The sequence below is a fragment of the Gymnogyps californianus genome, chromosome 7 (genome assembly GCF_018139145.2).
Source record: "Gymnogyps californianus isolate 813 chromosome 7, ASM1813914v2, whole genome shotgun sequence".
NCBI classification, from domain to species: Eukaryota; Metazoa; Chordata; class Aves; order Accipitriformes; family Cathartidae; genus Gymnogyps; species Gymnogyps californianus.
In genome coordinates, this window is record NC_059477.1 from 35349064 (window position 1) to 35368479 (window position 19416).

The 19416-nt window shown below is 37.9% G+C and overlaps 1 long non-coding RNA gene across 1 annotated transcript in view; it reads right to left on the reverse strand.

The window, feature by feature from the left end:
• Positions 1-457: 457 nt before the first annotated feature.
• Positions 458-19416, reverse strand: part of LOC127018633 (uncharacterized) — a 53960-nt gene continuing 35001 nt past the window's right edge. Inside the window, exons 3-4 of the long non-coding RNA XR_007766797.1 lie at positions 10756-10854; positions 458-1082 (exon numbers count right to left, since the gene is read on the reverse strand). This is a non-coding gene — a long non-coding RNA (uncharacterized LOC127018633). The remainder of the gene's footprint in view (positions 1083-10755; positions 10855-19416) is intronic.

The following is a 19416-nucleotide window of genomic DNA, read 5'->3' on the forward strand; positions in this document are numbered from 1 at the left end:
ACCTCTCTAATATGAATTAATATTATTCATGTTACTGATAAGTAATAACCATTTTATACATTTCAGAGTATAAACACATTCAGAAATCACTTTTATGAGCAGATTTAGGAACTTTTTTCCTGCCTTTCTCAAACTTAAATTAGATTTTTCTAGTAGATCAGGTGCATTATGTATAACATTGTCACTGAATTTTGCTAGTGATAGTTCACCACATCTTTTGCATACCTGCATTCAACAGAAATCGCTCATTTCATTTTAAGTCATGGCTGTATAATTCTGATTTTTGCATACAGAAGCATTTTCAAAATATGAAGCTTCATTTTACTTAATATTCATTTGATAGTTTGATGGACTATGCATTTCAAAGTCAAATGCCAATCTGCTTCTTTTATAATCAATTCCATGTTTAGAAAATGTTATAGGTTATTTGCAACAAATTAGAAGAGGAGCCTTCTGCTGTCATTCAACAGGAACCAATTTATTTCATTAAACAGAAATCCACATTTCCACCCCACTTTAACTCCGAAAATTCAACTTAAGCATATCAGTCTTCATTTCATTATGATGCTTTGATTTAAACACCCATAGATGTTTGGAATACTTGGAACAGGGCCATTCAAAACAGAGCAACGGTATTCATAGACCACAGATAACAGTCTTTCATACAATTTCAGTATGTACATACTTCATGATTGTGCTGAATCAACCCCTTTCTACTACATTTAAAAACTAATATCAATTCATACTACAATCACGATGAAGTGTCCACTTATATCTGGAAAAAATATTTACACATTCATGCACGAAAATGACAGTAAAACACTTCAGGTTAAATATTCCAAGTGCTACACATCTGTCATGCAACAGTTAGCAATCGGGTAAGTACAAATTTGTTAATGTTCTTGCACAAACACTTATGTATGCAGTACATATTTATAGAGGATACTGAATATAAAGCACCACCTCTCCAGATTAGTATTATGAATAAAATGCATGTATTGTACAATTTTAATACACAATAATAAGATACATAATACACATAAGCCCTTTATGACTCCAGGCGAATGAATCCTACCACAGAACTGCAAAAGACAAATAAAGACATGTTGGTTTAGCAATGTATTATTAAATCACAGCTCACACGATCCTATTAATTTTTTTGTAAGAACTTTCCCACTGTATTCTCAGAATTCATTTAGGCCATATTAGAAAAACACTTGCAAGGATAACATTGATTCCTTCCACTTCAGTAGCCTGGTCTTGCAGCTCTTGCATTAAGTAACTCACTGACAAAAACATGAACAACACACAAACAAGTGCACAGTTAGTCCTTTAAGATTTGCTATAGTAATTGCATCTGCTTTTTCTATACACCTTGCTGTGTACCAGGTATTACATTAAAAAAAATGTTTGACTGTGTTTTCTGTTTGAGGTTTCTGCAGTTGGGGGCATTGGTTTTTTGTGTTCTGTATGGTTTTTTGTGGGGTTTGGTGGTGGGTGGGTTTTTTTTGCTTTTTGTTTGTTTTTGAGGTTAGATAGCTATTAATAATTTCCATTTCAATTAAGCAAGCAAACTACCCTCCAAATCTATGAATTGCCCATAAAGATCTTCCTTCTAAAATTTTGGTAGAAGATTGTGTCCATGCTTTCTAAACTATAGTTCTTCCTTTCTGATCAACTTCCTTAAACTCATTGGAATTTTTTTTTTTTTTAATATTTCTCACTCAAAAGGACAGTACCTTCAGAACAAGTGAATGACAGCAGAACTATGGAAGGGTACCCACAACAACATTTTCTTCTTCCCAGATTGTTACCAATCCAACTACATTCCCTGCTTTTCTGGGGACTGATTTATACAAATGTTTCAAAACAGAAAATGTAGAATGCCAATATGATTTTATATTTCTCAGGCATATTAGTCATTAAAAATAAAAATTAATACTATTTTATTTCTTTTTACCCCATTTAGAACAGAATTGATAACTATGCTTATTAAGTTAAACTACATACATTATATAATACCTGACTCTGGATAGTGTGATTGTTTCACTTCAACACCCCAAGTACAGTTTTGGTGGGTGTGGGTACTTGTTGAGGACTGGAAAGACTGTTCCTTGTCAGAACGAGGCTGATTTTTTTTCTTCCATTAAATTATTCTGAAGACAAGTAAATGAAGCCTCAGGTTTTTGATTGCCATTCTAATCAAAGCACAGACAGCTTCTAAGAATGTTAATTAGAGCCAACTATAGCTCAACTGACCTGCCTTGAAATGAGTTAAAACACAATCATTCTTACTCAAACTGTATTTCTTACATGCATGTCTCATTTGAGACATTCATATTCATAGATGTATATATAGTTGTGGCTCCTACACTAAGTCAGACAAAGACAAGGAGAGAAAGCAATTCTTTCCACTAAATTACTATACAAACACCCTCTCAAATATGTAACTCCCCTGGTTTCCAAACTTGATCATCTCTTTCCTATAGCAGATCCATGCTGAGATTAAAGGCTAGCATGGAAATGCCAGTAGGAACTAGGCATCATTAATAGCACAGTATTATCTTGGAGTACACACGCTTATTTACTCTGTTTCTTAATCTGAGAATGAATTCCAAAATGTACTGCCTTCCATGCAAATCTTTAACTATAAATACTTAAAAATAGTGTACCTTAATACACGTTCCTATGTTAAAACAGAAGCTTAATTATCAAACTGGTGATCGTGTGTCCATTAGTACTAAAGTAATAGAATAAACCAAACATTCCTCCATCTCTTGTTCAGAGTCCAGGAAAAAGATTTTTGTATCTCAAAAGGGAAGGATGGTGAAAGTGAAGTCAGAAATTTTTCTTATACAAGCACTACCAAAATTGGTTTTATAAATAAGGGGGTTTTTTACCATTTATAAAACATCATAAGTATAGTCTACTCCAAAAGACTATTAGATTGAGGCAAGGTAAAGAAATAAAATCACATATACATAGCAAATGAGGTGTAGTTATTGGACAATAGCAGTCTTACCTGAGACAAGGAAAAAATAATTCCAGTTTGCACAGAAATACATTAAAGATTCAGATTTAAAGATGGAACTATTATTTGATCATGCATCAAATAGGTGTCATTTAATTTGTTCACTGCCATGAATACTTATTTTGGGTGACCAAAGGAAGACTGAAAAGTTAAAATTGTATTGCACAATATTTAGTAGGATTTGCACATAGGCAAGAGAGTTCTGGAGCATGAACTTTTCGTTGTTAAAATAATCACAAGGTATCAACAGCAATCGTCTGCAACGCCCATTTATTCAGACAAGAAGAGCTGAAGGGTGACAGTCAATGTCTACACTTCTGTAGAGTAAAATGTGCTGAGAAGCCAACATCCACAGCATAGGCGTTTCAGGGAGTTATTTTGGTCCAGTGTTCCTGTGAGTGTCATTCAGGAGTTGGAACCACAGCTCCACTCCTGGAGAGCATGTATTAATGCCATTTTATCAGAAAGGAATCCATTTTGAGATCTGAGGACACTCCATACTGGTAAGTGGGAACAATTGAGTGACATGCCAAAACTAAAGACTAAAACACTCCTGTTACAGACCCTATGGCTGGATCAAGGAAACAGAAGCTCCAGATTTGGAGCAGTGAACTATTCTCCTCCACATTTTCTTCCCAAGTAACTTGCCAATTCTCCTTACACAGTTTTACAGCATACCTCAAGATTCATGCAACTTCTATTTCCATACAGAACTAAATAGATATAACTAAAAACAGACAGAACAGACTAGCTTTTATTAGGCCTGAATTCTGTTTTATTCAATCTATAGGTTTTGAGAAGTATTTGTATTATGCAGACTTCTGTATTGGTCCGTTCATTCAAGGTTATAGGTTGATTTTCAAGGAGTGAAACCAAAATAACAAGAATTCTAGAGATGAGAAATTTTACATTACCAGGTGTTGTTACAAAGCTAGTATGTGTATTCACTGCATCTTCTAGCATATCAAAACAGTGCATGAAGTACACCTTTTAAATGTAATTTCAGGCTCGTTATCAGCTGCCTTCGTTCTGCAGATACTGTTATCTTTTGAGTCTACTGATAATTGCTTCTGACTTGAATAGACAGCATCACTTCTGATCAATTCTGGTTCTGACATGTTCTGATTTCGAAAAAATTTGAAAGAATCTTTCCAACAAAATGGAAGTTGTGTTCATTCAGCTTTAGGTTGAGAAGAAATTACTTAAATAGAGGATTATATGTTGTAGAAATGCTCTGTTATATCATAAGGAGAAGAATTAATAATAGAGTAGATATACAGGAAGGAAGGCTTTATCATGAGCTCAAAAGACAGTACAAGTGTACTTGAAGTTCAAAGAAAGTGAAAGCGTACCTGTGAGGTAGGAAATAAATCTGATTCCTTTTTATGTAAAAACATACTCCTGTAGTTCTCCTGTTGGTCTTTACCTGCTTTGAGGGATTTGCATAAAAATTTCATGTATGCAAAATACAAACCCTGTGTTACCAGTGGTCAGTGATATTAATTCCAGTCACAGAAACCAAATCACAAAACTGATTTGAGACAGACAGTGCAGCCAGTGTAATTAGGGTTTGATTCTGTTGTTGTTAAAAATCAATGAGATCCCAAAGCACTTCACAGTCTTAACCGATGTCTAAACTTGCAGATGGGAAAAAATAATAATTACAATGATAATTATATCAAGTTCAGTGACATCAAAGCAGGATTTTGCTAGATTAGGTGGGACACAAGCTCAATGACTAAGGAGCACCCGAGACCTCAGACAAATGTTATACTGCCTTTCATATAAGTTGTAACACAGTGGTTTCAATGTTGTAGTTATCTGTACTGCAAGATTAACTCTGATTTTGGTATGCTCATACATGCTGCATTAATACCTCTGCAACAGAAAACATCCTTAAAATGGGGAAAATAGCATACTAAATGCATTGCACATGAAATGCTTTGTATTTTGCTTTATCACTCACATAAGTAGGGGGATGAGTCAGATGTTTTAGAAAGTCCACTCACAGCAGTAAGGAAAGACCTCTATTTTCTGTTTGTTTCAGTTACTGATTCCAGTAACTTAAGATGACACAAAAAGAAGAGACAAGAGAAGTGGGAGGCACAAAGACTTGTGCTTATTTCACTGAAAAGTACACAAAGCTTCTACCCGAACATGGAGAAGCTTTGTCATTTATTAACAAGAGCTTGGCCAGCACCGGGTCTCATTTTTTTGAATCATCACTAAACTGTTGATGTATATTTAGTTTGTTTTCTGCTAACACCCAAATAAGTTTCCACTGTATTGCTGCCTAGGAAGTTTTCCCCATCTTCTAGTTGTGCATTTAACTTCACCTTTCCAGATATAGTATACAATTGTGTGTACTGTGTTTCTCATCTTGCTGATTTTAGACCATGTCACTGTTTTATCAAGGTTATTTTGTATTCTCTCTGATTTGTCAGAAGATTCTTCCAACATAAGTTAATTCAGTACAAATACTACCTACAAATTTACTAAGCATATTCTCTATTCCACCAGCCAACTTCTTATGAAAATACTGAATAGGGCTGGATGCAGAAATCCCTGGGGGACCAAAACTCTCATTTGGCAAACACTATTATTGTGGTTCTTCATACTCTGAGATCTTACAGTGATTTCACCTAGATTATATCTGCCAAGTCAACTAATGGCATTGCCATATAGGAAAGTATTAAAGTCGATATATCACATACTGCTTCCACCTTAACCACAAAACAAAGGCAGTTACACAGGTTTGATGTGCCACCTTCTTGAACCATCACCGTTGATTTTTTTTTTTTAACCATCTTGTCATTCCCTGTCTGCTTATATATTGATAGCTTTAGAATTACTTCAGAGTCTTTCTAGAGATTGAACATAGGGGCTACCTTGGACACAGTTTCCTTAGTCTTTTTGTTCTCCACTTCAGATGGATATTATTTGCTTCCTCGAATCTTCAGAGACCTCCCTTATCTTCCTTTTTTTCCTCCCAATATGATATGTAGATAATAAAATAATGATTAATGATTCCAAAATTCCTGCTTGCTTCCTTCTTTTTTCTGTGGAAACTTTCATCAAGAATTGTCAATTTGAAATTTCTTTTATAGAAGTAGAGTTTAACTTCTTTTCCTGTTCACATCTATGTTTTCTTCCTCTTTTTGGAATTAAATTATAAAAGGATCTGATCATAATTAATCTTTTTTCTGCATAAAAACAGTTGTTTTGGTCTTACCAGGCTGTTTCTGCATCATCTGTTATTGCAGCTGTCCTAGTTCCTTATACACTATTTTTTTTTGAACACAGGACTGAAAGTTTTATATCAGATGCCCATCTAAGTGTGTAATGACCTAGCCATCTTTTCTGTAGAATCTGAATCATTAAAAAGATTATAGAGAGGGCTGATAGGACTGCCTGCTAAGGCACTTCCTACTACAAAGCTCTGCTTTCAGTTGCTTATAACTTTGCCAAAGTGACTGCATTGAAATGTATGCACTATGTCTGCTTCAGGATGTTTATAGTCTCATTCACAAATTTAACTGTTTCCCAGAACAAGATGAAAAAATAGGAATTGTGTTGTTTGTTATTTTTCTCTGAAAGCTTAGTATCCCTATTCTGGCCTCTCCTAGTCCCCATGCCTGAGCAGTCAGCACACATCTGCAGCCCTAACTCCTGCAGAAATACTTGTTACCACCACTGGGGCAGGGAAGATGCACAGCATAAGGGGAAGAGACCATCTGTCTTAATTTCCTCCAGTTAACCAGTGCTCAGACTGGCCCAAATTAAAAACTTGACAAAAATTCAGTTTGCAGAATTTCAAATATTTCTTCAAATATTTCTTCAAGTACAGGTATGAGAGCACAAAGGCAAGCCCAATCACCCAGTATGAGCAGGTCTGGGTGGGTGCTGGCTGCACTCCGCCTGGGCAGAAAGGGGAGCAAATCAATGCTGAGCTCTCCACACCCTTGACAACTACCCATAGTCACAGGGCTGGAGCATGAAAGCCAGAGACTACAACACTACATCAGTTTTATGACCCTAGACAGTAACAAATAAGCTAGAAGTCCCTAATAAATTAGTTCAAATTTTGCATTTTTCACCAAATAGCTTGTGTCCAAGATGACAAAAAGGTTGATCAGACTTACAGGTAAGCCCATTTTCTGGCTATGTCCTCACTGTTTAATAATACCTGTTCCTTTTTCACAATGCATTAATGGAAATCCAGGAGCAGATCTGCAGAGCCACTGACTTCCTCAGCACAGAGGACAAAGCTCCTGCGCCTTCACAGTGGATCCCCGACAGACTCAGTGCAGCAGAACAGCACAGAGCTCCCTACCAGGAGGCACACAGGTACCTGCATCATGCTTATTAACAGTCTGTTTACCTGAGATACCTTGCTAATTTGTATCCTCCCCAGACACTTGTCAAGTAACATGATTTTACACATTTTAAGCTAATTCAGAAACCAAACACAAAATGCTGCATTAGGGAACTACGTGTATTGTAACACTCCCAGCAGGCACTCGGATTGGCAGAAAGATGTTGTTACCACCTTCTTTAGAGTAGAACTTCCCTGAAAATTATGTTTTATCATGAATTTTTCTTGGAATTCTTTTTCTAAAAGAGACCACTTAAAAGGTAATATAAAACCATTCCAGCCTAACAAAGTTCACACCAACAGAAAAGAAATAGAAAATTATTTTGCAGACTGACTGTTATCACTCACCTGTGGGGATAGGCTAGAATCCTATCAGGTAGTTTCTTTAACCCTACTAATCTTTGTTGCCCGATTCAGGCTGTTAGTCATATGCTGCTGACTATGAAAGTTTAACAAGCTTCTCTGCATCGACAGAATTGTCTTGTTCTCTGCAGAATCAGATATAATGAAGTTGCTCATTAAAAATAATGAGCTGCTTTAGTAATGAGCCCTGATCTACAGCTTTAGTCTGTGGAATATCTTATTTTCAATTGAAACATAATTAGATTCAATTGAGGTCCCCAAGTTAGGATATTAAAGGTAACTGCAAAAATCATACTTAATTATGAAAACTGAATACACTGAGACTTTCAAAGACTCCTGTGTAATACCTATAGTGTTGAAATATTGGTAAATATTACTTAAAAGAAATTACTAATGCAAAAATTATTGAATAATAGTCCTTGATTGGTTATAGAACTAGTGTTACAAAACTCAAGTGATTACATTTATACCCAATTGCCTGAGGACAATTGTTTACATATTTAAAGCTAATGGCTTGAAATTCAGCAGTGTTAAGCTCAAATGATTTCCACCAACACCAGTAGGAATTGAGGAAGTCTGACACTGATAAAATCCAGGCCATTAATTTATGCAGAGCTTAAAATTACTCTTGGTGCCAAGTACACAAAGTTAAAAATATTCCAGCCATAGGATGAAAGCAAAGATCCAGATATAGGTATGAGTGCAAGGAGGCAATAGGCAAAGATGATGTAAACCAAGCCCACACCACTGTCTTTGCATGAGGTCAACCATGTAGCACAGCCAACAAACGACAGTAATGCACATCTGAGAGTCTCTAAGCTGCTGCTTATCATCACCAGCATTATGAAGTCAAAAGGAATTTTCTGAGTGACAATTAATAATACTTAAGAGCAGCTAGCTCTTAAAAGAAATAGCCCAGCCTGTCAAGTTACAGCTCCTGCTGACTTCCAAACACATCTCCACTGACCTCCCCTCTGGCAGGATCTCTAACCCTGAGTCTCTTACCTCCCTTTAGTAGCTGCTCCATTCACACAAGCACACCCACCATTGCTTGGTATCAAACCAATGCTGCAAAGAGTTTGGAGGTTGCTTGGGGTAGTTTTGGAGGGTTTTGTTTTTTTTTTATTTTGTGTGTCGTCCCCCCCCCCCCGCTTCTTTAAATATCCTGTCTCTGTGCAAAATAACAGGGCTGAACATGGCCTTAAAATGCCTTAATATGGTCTGTGAACCTAACTGTAAACATTTGTTTAATGCACAAGATAATGAATTAGCACTCCCAGAGACAGAAGCCTATCAAATAAAAACTGATCACAATAGATTACTTCTAACATCCAAGTATTTCTGCTGGGATCAAAGCTGCAAATTAGTGCCAAGCTTATTGGTAGATTTTCTATGAAGACTTTGGAAGAAACAGACTGATGCTATTTTCACACTCAAAGCTCAAGAGTACTGGGAATACATGCAGTTGTGATAAGATCAGGAAAAGGCAACACAGCTGGTGTTAAACCATGTTGCACTCTGCATCAGAAGATGCTAATGCTAAAGGACCTTTTATAGTATGTTCAGAAGAACCCAGACTTAAGATGTCTGCTATTGAAATGTAGCCTACAATGTCCACCTGAACTGTGGGACCCTTCAAGTCTCCAGGTACATGCCCTGAGCACATCCAGACTCCCAGGGTGGGGGGGAAAAAGGCTACAGAGTAGCCATGACATGTTCCTGAAATAACCCTTGGACATAAGCAATGTAGAAATTAGAGTTCTCAGTCGCTATTCTGCAGCCTCCTGATTTTAAGATAACCCTGTCCTTCCGCACAAAGGAATGTGATGCAACTCTCCCAAATCAATAAGTAGTTTTACAACAATCATTCCTCAGTGCTGAATAAGAAGGAAGAGATCTTACAGTGCAGGCCAATAAAATAACCTTCCTAAATATTCATATGAGCAATTGAAAAAATATTCTCTCCTCAAGTATACTGGTCATTCTTATACCCCACAGTGCCTGTATAATCCAGCTAAGGATATTTAGCAAAAAACAGTAGAAAGGCAGGAAAGCTGGAACAGCTGCTTAAGACAATTTCAGTCATTTATTCACTTTTTTCCTGGTTTGCAGATTCTCTTGCAAACGTTTTAAACCTTGTAATCCTCTTTACATATGAGCATGAAAAATGAGCAGGTGTTCTAGCTAATGTACTTTCAGTTTTGACGATTTGTATACTTAATTTAAAATAAAAGTGCTTATCAGAAATATAAAAGACTGAAGTCACCAATGAATACAGTTGAACATCTGTTTTGTAGCAATGGAAGCAGAAACAAATGTAAGACTGTTAACACCTATTACACACACTGCATAAAGTTAGCAACACATACACAGTTTGATACAGTGGGCAAAAATGTAAGCACCCCTACATACTTCTGCACATTTTAAAAGGATGTTTTTACTCTTTATGCAGAGGACTTTAATTATGACCTACAAAATGTACAGTAATAGAAAATGCAATTTTATCCCTTCTTAATCTTCATTTTTCAATCTTCTGCTTTTTAATCATTTGCTTCATTGACCACTTACTTGGTTAATTTCACTGAATTATTATATTAAGCCACAGAATATTATACTTTTATCGGTGAGCTTAGAAAGGTAGCTCATTATAGAACTTTAATAACTTTAAAATAGACTTTCACTTTAGCCAGGAAACCTTTTAAAAATGTTCTACAACATTTACCATGGACTGGGTGGCAGACCTTGCTTTTCTGTAGTAATTGAAATATTAAATTTTTTTAAAATAAAAATCAGTGTATTGTTACCATCACATACATATTCATTACAACACAGAATGAAAAAAGCCTCAGATTGTGACCCTTATGTATCCAAAACTTTTAGATGTGCTCCAAGATTTTAATGTTATCATGTGTGTCCTTTACTTTTATGTCAGGCTGTGCCTAGCTTAGCTACAGCCCTGAGTACATCAAATTATATACATACTCACCCAGCTCCCAGAAAAAGTGGTTGCAGAGAGTTTCCAAGATGCCCACTTGCACCAGAAGGAGGGGATGTCGGTACACAGCTCAGGGTCCTCGCAGTAGTGCTGCAAAGAGGACACAGAGGCAAAGCAGAGAAGCAGGGGGAAGCAGAGACAGGTTCCCTGAGGTTTTAGGGCAGAAAAAGCAGAGATCAAAGGAATCTACAGGCACTGCAGTAGGGAAAGAAATTTTGGGCAGCTGAAAGAAAAACAAGATCTGTGAGGAAAAAAATATGAAGTGAAAGACCTTGGAAGAAGACAACGATTGACAGCATGTCAGGAAGAGAAAGACAATTCTGTCTTCCCTTGCAAGCAAGTAAACAGAACTTCAGGCTACAGAAGCAAACAACTCTTTATGCTACAGGTAGTAGGGAAAAATGGGGATCTGAAGGGAAAAGAAAACAAGGAAAAAAATAACCTGAAGGTAAAAGCATCTTAAAGAGCCTTTTCTCTACAATAATGGAGCAGCCTCCATGGGGTTTCCAACTGCAGAGCAAGAGAGAAGAGCGAGACTGGCGAGGAAAGCAAATGGGAGAAAATAAAAGATCCAGCAACACTTAAAGAGATGTAGAATGTGCAAACTTCTTTCCTTTTCCCACCCTTAGCAATACAGGTATTTGGCAAGAGAACAAAAATTAAAAAGAATTTCAGTCAACATGTTCTCTTTGAGTAGACAGCTGTGGAAATGGCATGCATTGAGGTTACATGATCATAAACTGAAGAGTTATAGTTGTAGCTGAGCGAAGATACAAACTTGCACACCCACCCTCTTCACTGCTCTCACAAATCGACTCCAAGGCTCCAATTACCATTTGTTTCTACCGCAGCAACTCTAACCTACTATACCACCAGGGAGATAACCTGCCAAGAAACAAGACTAAGACAATCTTAATAGCTTAATTCCTCCCTTTCAATAAATTGTTTGCCACCTCTAAATTATTTGATTCTCACAAGGGTTAAATAGCTCTCCACAAGTGACCTAGAGCAACTTGCTGATCTCCAAATTCACCATAAGCTGAGTTTTACTGGTGTCCTGGTTTCAGCTGGGACAGAGTTAACTCTCTTTTTAGTAGCTGGTACAGTGCTGTGTTTTGGATTTAGTGTGAGAATGATGTTGATAACACGCTGATGTTTTAGTTGTTGCTAAGTAGTGTTTTATCTTAAGCCAAGGACTCTTCAGTTTCCCATGCTCTGCCAGCAAGCAGGTGTGCAAGAAGCTGGGAGGGAGCACAGCCAGGGCGGCTGACCCGAACTAGCCAAAGGGATATTCCATACCATAGAATGTCATGCCCAGTATATAAACAGGGGGGAGTTGGCCAGGAGGCACGGATCGCGGCTCGGGAACTAACTGGGCATCAGTCAGCGGGTGGTGAGCAATTGCATTGTGCATCACTGGTTTTTCCTTCCCCCCCCTTCCTTTTTTTGTTGTATTCCTTTTCATTACTATTATTATATTTCATTATTACTATTGTTAGTATTATATTTTACTTTAGTTATTAAACTGTTCTTATCTCAACCCACGAGTTTTACTTCTTTCCTTTCCTTTCCTCCTCCTCACCCCACTGGGAGGGGGAAGGGGAAACAGCTGCGTGGTGCTGAGTTGCTGACTGGGTTAAACCACGACAACTGGTTATCCCCAATTCATAAACTGCAATTCATGCATTATCCATTGAGAAGGTCAGTTTTACAATATTCAAAATTTTTTTATACAGCCATAAGGTTTTGCTGTTACAAGTACATGAAACTAATGATAACCAAATACAGAGGCTCCAGAATAACTGCAACTTGAAATGCCTGCGTGTATATTTTAAAGTTTATGTCATAACATACATCACACACTAGCTGGCTGTAATGAATAACTATTAACAAAGAAAAATTGCACCAGATGGGATTGCAAATCACAGTTACAGTTCACATTAAAATATTCCAAACATTATTGTTAAATAATACATATTTTTCTGAGAAATACATTATGTATTATTGTTAAGGAGGACTAGTTGCTTTTTAGTTTCGCATTTAGTGTTTCCTAGTCCAGAGGAAGTGAAGGAGCTATAACTGTCTTCTATTTTAATGCTGCTTTTCCTTTTGGTGGACAAACTCCCCAGGTATTAGAAAACAGAAAGTATTAAAACTTTAGGACATCTTCAAACAGAAAAGAATGACGGTAGAATTTACAACATGTAATAGAGCAAGGCACAAAGATCCCAACAGGAGTTCAAACTTATTACAGTACAACCATGCAGCTCAATGCAGTACTGTGTTGTTACTAGTATAGACCTGAAGGCTATATAACTATATTTTCTCAGTATTAACGCTTAAGGTAATTAGCCTATCTCCCAGCAGGACTTAGCAGCTCAGTCACAGCTTCACTCTGACCCATTTCAATTCCAAAGCTGGGTTAGTAACTAGCTCGGAAATCTATGCATTGCACTCCAAAGCACAGCATGGACAAGCCCAAAGTTTGGCAGATTTTGAAAAGCAGCAGCCCTGGGCTGTTTCTGCTGCCAGTATCTTCAGTGAGAGCAGACTCAAGCCAATGCAGAACAGTGCCATGCTCCTGACCCCAAAACTTCAGGCCATAGACATAAGTTTTGGTTGAAAACCACCCAACATGAGCATTTCATGGGAATCAGGACTTGTTTCCAGCCAGATTAAAACACAAATTTTGCTTTCATCAGTTATATATCACAACTACAGATTTAAATGCAATTTCTCTGTAGAAACTTTTAAAATCTCTAAACAGTCTTTGAAGAACTCATACATTTATATAAATATGCAAATCTTATCAGACCTGACAAAAGTAGCACTAAACCACTAGCTTTCCCGTAACCAGGAAACTCAGTGCCAATGCAGTCCTCAAAGTTGTAGCATTCAGGCAGTTTTCGTGTTAAATCTTGAGGAGATGAAGTGTCTCCTTTTCTATGAAACCACAGCAAGTCTCCACATTCACATGGGACTAATCTAACTAAATGTTAATAAATAGCTGTCAGAGGAAGGGTCAAACAGGATTATCACTGAAGCAAATTCAGATTTGCCTGTGTCTGTTCTATTTAGATTCTTTTATGGTATATAGGTATCTTTATTAAAAGCACTCACTAGCAGTGCGATCATCTTATCCATCCATAGTTAGAGCTACCAGTGACAAAGTAGGTTTTAAAAAGGTGCCACTAGCACAAAAGCACAGGGGATAAGAGCATTCAAAAACCTGGAGGTTCAAATACATGTCAGGACTCCTGACATGAGATACAGCCATCCTTGAAACAGTGGCATCAATGCAATTGTGAGAACTGATCCAGAACTGAGAGAAAAAAATATTTGGATCTTTTGAATGGGTTGGCAATTCACTGACTTTTAAAAGGCCCCACTCATTTGTGTGCAACGTTTTTTGTTAAAGCATTCAGATCTCTGCAAATCATTACATAACTTTATACTGTTGATCAATTGCTTGGCAAATATAAAGCAATTTTCAGCAGGATCACATTCTGACAGCAATATTTTCTCTTCTTCCCAGCATCTTCTCACTAAGTACAGCCGGGGCAGCTTTGCGCTGAAAAGCAGAGACAGAATTTGGAAATCCAAAGGATACAACAAGTAGTAGTAAAATTCAGTGGCCCCTAACTCTGTGCTGTATGCTGAGATCATACTTTAATCCACAGGCATTCCCATAGCAATATAGCAATGTTCACAGTTCAGTATCTGCAAATAATTAAAAAAATAGAGGCCACTTAGTCCAACCCCTGCTGTCATACCTGTGTGATTTCTAACAGTCCATAGGGGCAGACTTCACAGCCTTCCCATGTAACCTATTCATGCTTCACTATCCTCATTGTTGATGGAAAGTTTTTCAGAGCATCAAATCTAAGTCTCCCACACTTAAATTTAATCCCAATACCCTCTGTCTCATCCACAGTGTATGTAGCTTATTTCTTTCCATGTTCTATGTCTTCAGACTGGAGATGAGTTTTGCTTCACTTTTTCCCCCATCCTTATAAGCTACAGTTCTTTCATGGTTTACAAGACTTCTAGTTGTTGGCCTCATCTGAATTCTCCGTTTCCCTGTATCTTTCATGAAACACGATGCTCAGAACTGAATGCAGCCTCTTATCACTGCTGAATATAGCAAGAATCCTTCATGCATCTTACCCAGTACATGCCAACTGACATATTACACTATGCAACATCCACAAGGACTTAGGCATTGAATGATTTAAACATCTGTCCTCCAAAACAGAGACTCAAATCTATTCTCAACCGATAATGACAGCAAAATGTTATGAACTACAGATATTATGCCTTATTGCACTAGTTCACACAGGTTCATATTACAAAGGCTTGCCCCATACTGCTATCAATTTGCACCTTCTTTTCTTTTCAAGACTAGTAATTGTCAATCCACACTAAAAAAAGATTCAGCATTTGAAAATAAGGCACATTTGGAGCAGCATGTAGATTTGTTAATCTAGCAAAGCATTAAAAAAATCTTCAAGGGAACCACTTGTATTCTTAAAGTTAGGCATGCGTATAAAGATTTTGTTGGGATGATAGCAGAAAGTACCAAGAGGCGAGTTCATTTCTACGTTTGTTAACATCATTCTGTGGCTCATTCAAGAGGCTTAGGAACAATACCAGCTAAGTCACAGTACTGCCAGTGGTAGACTTCAACAGACATGGTGTGCCCATTTACAAAAACTGCTAACTGCCATACTAATTTGTCAAGTTACTAGAGCTATTATAGGCAATTCATTTATTGGCTGTCCAATTTTACCTAAAGAATGCAATTCTTCATACTTGTACTCAATTATATATTAACATAACTTAAAATTCATCTATAAATACCATGTCTAATCACACATCAAAATCAATAATTCCATTAATAAAATTAGGCCTCGTTTTCAGTCATGTAATATTCTTAGCACAACATCTATTTAGGCCATCTATTTTATGTTGACAAGAAATCCGGAAGTGCTCTATTAGATCTTCCTCCTCCAATTAAATTAGCATCACATGAATGTAATTAATGTATCAATTAGGCAACACTATTAAAAGTGTTTTAAACCAATAAAAATCAAACCCTCCATATTCTGACTTTCTGTGCATACATATTAAGGGAGAACTTCATAACAGAGTCTATCTAGTATAATCCTGCCAGTATATTCCCACCATTCATGAAAAGGTGGGAGTGTAAAACACAAAAAGGCACTTTGTACAAAGGTACAATGATCAAGAATAACTTGATCACAACTGCAACCTGTGCAGTTCAACATGAGCTACATACATACTGGACCCACCTGTTGACTGTCCCTGCTGCTCCCTTCCTGTAGCCATGGGGCCATAGCAGCAGGCTTTTCACATTCAGATCATTTGTGTAACCCATTTAAATCTGATTCCCTTTTTAAGTAATAATGGGAAGATGATAAAAATGTTCTTTGGTGTCTAGTTTAAAATTTATTTCTGAAAGCTTAATTTTTCAGTATATTTCCAATTTTTTTTAAACCCATTCAATGCTTCTTTCTAATTGAGCAAATTCAATTAGATTCTGATCACTGGCAGTTTATTAAACCTTTTCACTGCTGAATTAAAGAACATATTCCTTTGAGATACAGGTATAAAAGCAGACCTATATTTCAACAGCTGTTCTTTCAAGTCAGAGCATAAGTTAAATAACACCAGGACAAAGTACTTATGTGTAAACAAATCCACAAGACCATCCAGCTGGCACCGAGAGGGGCAACACTGAAGCCAAAAGGTGTTTTTCAATAAATTCGACTATAATTAGAGCAAGATAGTCTGTGGTCATTCTCAGCACGAAATAATAACTTAAGCACAATTATGCAGCAAATACTTTTAGAGAGATTTCTTCTGGAAGAAAGTATATCCCATCTGTACACTGGAGCTACAGCGGCTCCCAAGACTACCTGGGACAGGCAGCACATTGAGGATGGGGAAGATAGACATGAGCCATTTCAACCAGCACAAGGAAGCAGGAAGGGACCACTGTCATTAGCGCAGGCGCCCGTTTGGGAACCAGATGATGCAGAGCATCAACAAGCTGTAAATCACTTCCCGACAGCACCATGGGAAAAAGGCTGGTGTTGAAGGGCATTTTGCTGATGACCTTTTACTGCTACGGGACAACAAGGCCCAGACTTCTCCCACCTGTCACCAGGCTCATCTCTAAAGCAACTGAATTGGGAAGCAAATTGCTTAGGGTTTCTTCCCACAGAGCGCGCAATGCACTTTTAGAGGACATTTCAGCTATGGATCTCTGGATATCAAACACACAGGAAAGCTGAGCGTCCTAACATAGTCACTCCAGATAGCTTCTTGAAATTTGGGGAGATTAATCCAGGCTGTGCCCATGGATCCGGGCTAGTCAAATGGGGGGGAGGTTGTGGGGGTTTTTTAAAAAAATTTTTCAAGGATTCTAATTTCTTCCCAGTCTTGCACTACATTCACAATCTGTAAGTTCCTTTCAGATGCTTTGTAGATCTGTGACAGCTTAGCCAGTTTGTAAACTCTCAAAGTATTTTATCTACTTTCTGTCTATATGAAAGAGTCCCTATCTCTCCCAAAACTTCAATCATTTGGTTGAGCCCTGTTCTTCTGAGACTAGTGAGTTAGTACTTGCAAGTGCTGATACTCAGCAACAGCTTCTAGACCTAAAAATAAAATTACAAAAAAAGCACGCCATAATCAGGGATCTCCCAAACAATTTCTCATTTCAAGACATTAGTAGAACATGCCTTACGTCTTAAATCACATCTGGCTGGACCTGCACTCAAATCTTAGCTACTACCACAGAAATTTGGGGATGGGGCTAAGGACTTGAGATCATGCTGATGCCCCAGGCAGGACCCTGTCTTACACTGCCACACTCCATGCCACAGCGTGAGAAAACCTATGTGCTGCCTGTGTTTCCATCCACTATTGTTCAAGAAAGGAGTTTCCTTGCTGTGATCCTTAGTCCTAAACATATTTATCACAGCTGTAATGCTAATTTGTTATTAGTGCTTAACAATGAAATAACTCCTCATCCAAAACTTAAATCTAACAAAAACAAATAAGAAAAAATATTTCTTGTTTGACCTGTTGGCAAGAAACATGAATCTGAGGCAGTCCATCTTCTTCTCTTGCCACTAGAAGAAGTAATAAAGAGATATTCTCCTGATCTTGCCCCAGTGGCTTCAAATTGCCTATCTCAAAAGGGAAACAGCAAAAGATAATGTATTTTTGGAGACATGATGAATTATACATTTGCAAAGGATAAATTTTACTAGTCTGACAAAACCGGAAACATCATCTGAATAATCATTTATTATATTAACTACTTATTTATTAGCACTTTATATATGGACAGAAATCTCATTCTGAGAGTTCTCATATAACACTTTCCTCTCATCCATACTGTATTTTTTTCATCTGACATCCTGTAAAAATTTGCCAAAAACTAATAACATTATCCACAGATCCTGGTCATGTTAACACCTGCAACTCTGACCTTCTGACAGGAGACAGGAAATAAAGACATTCCTCTGGTAATTAATGTCATGACCTTATTTTGTAGGCTCTCAACACCTTTGCTTAAGTTACAGTAAAAATACAGGTTCAGGTATTGTTCTAACCTAAAGAGAATTAACGAACTTAAATAAGAAATTTGCTAACATTAGAAACAACGTCATGATTATCTAGATATTAATAAATTAATTACAAACTACCTATATATTTGTTATTTTAATGAATCATGGCAGTATAAAATGAATTCTGAAGAAATTAAACCAAAAATGTATACATATAATCATAGAACGGTTTGGGTTGGAAGGGACCTTAAGGATCATCTAGTTCCAACCCCCTGCCATGGGCAGGGACACCTTCCACTAGACCAGGTTGCTCAAAGCCCCATCCAGCCTGGCCTTGAACACTTCCAGGGAGGGGGCAGCTACAACCTCTCTGGGCAGCCTGTTCCAGTGCCTCACCACCCTCACAGTGAAGAACTTCTTCCTTACATCTCATCTAAATCTACCCTCTTTCAGTTTAAAGCCATTACCCCTTGTCCTGTCACTACATGCCTTTATAAAATGTCCCTCTCCAGCTTTCTTGTAGGCCCCCTTTAGGTACTGGAAGGCTGCTGTAAGGTCTCACCGGAGCCTTCTCTTCTCCAGGCTGAACAACCCCAACTCTCTCAGCCTGTCTTCATAGGAGAGGGGCTCCAGCCCTCTGATCATCTTTGTGGCCCTCCTCTGGACTCCCTCCAACAGGTCCATGTCTTTCTTATGTTGGGGGGCCCAGAGCTGAACTCAGTGCTCCAGGTGGGGTCTCAAAAGAGCGGAGCAGAGGGGGAGAATCACCTCCCTCAACCTGCTGGTCATGCTTCTTTTGATGCAGCCCAGGATATGGTTGGCTTTCTGGGCTGCAAGTGCACATTGCCAGGTCATGTTGAGCTTCTTGTCAGACATCCCCAAGTCTCAATCCTTTCTCTGCCCAGCCTGTATTTGTGCTTGGGATTGCCCCAACCCATGGGCAGGACCTTGCACTTGGCCTTGTTGAACTTCATGAGGTTTGTACGGGCCCACCTCTCAAGCCTGTCAAGGTCCCTCTGGATGGCATCCCTTCCCTCCAGCGTGTCGACCG